The sequence below is a fragment of the Crinia signifera genome, chromosome 8 (assembly GCF_055691185.1).
Source record: "Crinia signifera chromosome 8, ASM5569118v1, whole genome shotgun sequence".
Taxonomy (NCBI): domain Eukaryota; kingdom Metazoa; phylum Chordata; class Amphibia; order Anura; family Myobatrachidae; genus Crinia; species Crinia signifera.
This window is the reverse complement of record NC_139224.1, coordinates 168,960,172-168,964,010: the sequence shown is the minus strand read 5'-3', so window position 1 is coordinate 168,964,010 and position 3,839 is coordinate 168,960,172.

Here is a 3,839-nt window from a genome sequence, read left to right as displayed (position 1 = left end):
AATGCAAAAATCTTACGAATTTTGTTAAATTACAAACAAATTAAATAATAATGATGATAATAATAATAATAAAAAAAAAAAGTCCAACAAAAAAATTTTAAACGATGATGTAGGGATCATTTTAGGCCAATCAAATGTTTTTTAAAAAGGAGTGAATAAAAAAAAAAAAAAAAAAAATTTTTGTTAAAATAAATACTGAAATGAAACCTAGGGCATATAAATTTATAAAAAAATAATAATAATAATTTGGGGATAGATTAAGGATTTGCAATAATTACATGTCAATAATGGACTAAAAAAGCTAATGGGAAAATATCCAATTACCTTAAAAGTAATCATGATAGGGAGGGTTGTCAAGTGGTTCAAAATCAAGTCCAGACATTTTTATGTACAAATAAAGATTCTAAGAATAACAGGAGCTGCTCTGGTGCTGCGAGATGCAACTTAATTTCTATTGAAATGATTGCGGTTGTTTACAATGTATACAGTAAGTCACTGGGATTCTGTATGTACTGTATAAGTCGCTGGGATTCTGTGTGTACTGTATAAGTCGCTGGGATTCTGTGTGTACTGAATAAGTCGCTGGGATTCTGTGTGTACGGTATAAGTCGCTGGGATTCTGTGTGTACTGTATAAGTCGCTGGGATTCTGTGTGTACTGTATAAATCACTGGGATTCTGTGTGTACGGTATAAGTCGCTGGGATTCTGTGTGTACTGTATAAGTCGCTGGGATTCTGTGTGTACGGTATAAGTCGCTGGGATTCTGTGTGTACTGTATAAATCACTGGGATTCTGTGTGTACTGTATAAATCGCTGGGATTCTGTGTGTACGGTATAAGTCGCTGGGATTCTGTGTGTACAGTATAAGTCGCTGGGATTCTGTGTATACTGTATAAATCACTGGGATTCTGTGTGTACTGTATGTCGCTGGGATTCTGTGTATACTGTATAAGTCGCTGGGATTCTGTGTGTACGGTATAGGTCGCTGGGATTCTGTGTGTACTGTATGTCGCTGGGATTCTGTGTGTACTGTATAAATCACTGGGATTCTGTGTGTACTGTATAAGTCACTGGGATTATGTGTGTACTGTATAAGTCACTGGGATTCTGTGTGTACTGTATAAATCGCTGGGATTCTGTGTGTACTGTATAGGTCGCTGGGATTCTGTGTGTACTGTATGTCGCTGGGATTCTGTGTGTACTGTATAAATCACTGGGATTCTGTGTGTACTGTATGTCGCTAGGATTCTGTGTGTACTGTATAAGTCACTGGAATTCTGTGTGTACGGTATAAGTCACTGGGATTCTGTGTGTACAGTATGTCGCTGGGATTCTGTGTGTACGGTATAAGTCACTGGGATTCTGTGTGTACTGTATAAGTCACTGGGATTCTGTGTGTACTGTATTATGGTCACTGTGATGCTGTCTTAACTAATCTGCAGTCACTGCTAGGCTTTTGTACAATATGATGGTCACTGGGATTCTGTGTGTACTGTATGTTGCTGGGATTCTGTGTGTATGGTATAAGTCACTGGGATTCTGTGTGTACTGTATAAGTCGCTGGGATTCTGTGTGTACGGTATAAGTCGCTGGGATTCTGTGTATACTGAATAAGTCGCTGGGATTCTGTGTGTACTGTATAAATCGCTAGGATTCTGTGTGTACTGTATAAATCGCTGGGATTCTGTGTGTACTGTACAAGTCGCTGGGATTCTGTGTGTACTGTATAAGTCGCTGGGATTCTGTGTGTACTGTATAAGTCGCTGGGATTCTGTGTGTACTGTATAAATCGCTGGGATTCTGTGTGTACTGTATAAATCGCTGGGATTCTGTGTGTATGGTATAAGTCACTGGGATTCTGTGTGTACTGTATAAGTCGCTGGGATTCTGTGTGTACTGTATAAGTCGCTGGGATTCTGTGTGTACGGTATATGTCGCTGGGATTCTGTGTGTACTGTATAAGTCACTGGGATTCTGTGTGTACGGTATAAGTCGCTGGGATTCTGTGTGTACGGTATAAGTCGCTGGGATTCTGTGTGTACTGTATAAATCGCTGGGATTCTGTGTGTACGGTATAAGTCGCTGGGATTGTGTGTGTACGGTATAAGTCACTGGGATTCTGTGTGTACGGTATAAGTCGCTGGGATTCTGTGTGTACTGAATAAGTCGCTGGGATTCTGTGTGTACTGCAGTGGTTCCCAAACGGTGTGCCGTGGCTCCCTGGGGTGCCTCGGGACACTTGCAGGGGTGCCCCGGGTTGTTGGTCCAGGACCAATTGAAATTATTTATGGTCAATTATTTATGGACAAATCCAGTGCTGGTGGCTGCCAATCATAAATATGTGTACAATCAGAAGGAAATCATGTCCTTTGCCACATAACTGAACCTAAGAAGCATATATAAACCCAATCTACCTAATTTTATATATTATTTGGGGGGCCTAGGGGTGCCGTGGAAAAATTCTGATACTCTAAGGTGCCATGATTTAAAAAAGATTGGGAACCCCTGGTGTACTGTATAAATCGCTGGGATTCTGTGTGTACTGTACAAGTTGCTGGGATTCTGTGTGTACGGTATAAGTCGCTGGGATTCTGTGTGTACTGTATAAGTCGCTGGGATTCTGTGTGTACTGTATAAGTCGCTGGGATTCTGTGTGTACGGTATAAGTCGCTGGGATTCTGTGTGTACAGTATAAGTCGCTGGGATTCTGTGTGTACGGTATAAGTCGCTGGGATTCTGTGTGTACGGTATAAGTCGCTGGGATTCTGTGTGTACTGTATGTCACTGGGATTCTGTGTGTACTGTATAAATCACTGGGATTCTGTGTGTACTGTATGTCGCTGGGATTCTGTGTGTACTGTATAAATCACTGGGATTCTGTGTGTACTGTATGTCGCTGGGATTCTGTGTGTACTGTATAAGTCGCTGGGATTCTGTGTGTACTGTATGTCGCTGGGATTCTGTGTGTACTGTATAAATCACTGGGATTCTGTGTGTACTGTATGTCGCTGGGATTCTGTGTGTACTGTATAAATCACTGGGATTCTGTGTGTACTGTATGTTGCTGGGATTCTGTGTGTACTGTATAAGTCGCTGGGATTCTGTGTGTACGGTATAAGTCGCTGGGATTCTGTGTGTACGGTATAAGTCGCTGGGATTCTGTGTGTACTGTATGTCGCTGGGATTCTGTGTGTACAGTAAAAGTCACTTGGATTCTGTGTGTACTGTATAAGTCACTGGGATTCTGTGTGTACTGTATTATGGTCACTGTGATGCTGTCTGTACTAATCTGCAGTCACTGCTAGGCTTTTTGTACAATATGATGGTCACTGGGATGCTGTGTATACTGTATAGTGGTCACTGGGATGCTGTACTGTATTGCATTCAATGTGCTGCTGTGTGTACTGTATGGTGATCCCTGCAATACTGTGTGTACTGTATGATAGGTACTGTGATGCTATTTGTACTGTATGGTAGTCAATGCGATGCTGTGTGTACTGTATGGAATTCACTGAGTTCTGGCAGTGTTTCTTGTATACTCTTTCTGTAGAACGTGTGTGGGTGGGTATTACTGTAATGTCAGGGGGGATGGGATGTAAATTTGATGCAAACTTTGAAACCCCCTCATGTTGAAAGTTGGCTATACCACCGTTTCATTCTCTTTTTGCTTTCCCAGAAAGGTTAGCATACTTGCGTAAATCAAGGCAAAAGGCACCTCAAGAGGATTTTGTGCTGCGACTTGTAAATGATACCTATTAAATGTTTAATATGACGTCGTAAATGCCTATACTATCATCTACAAGGTTTGTATGTACATTGCAGCAAACAAAAGCTGAAT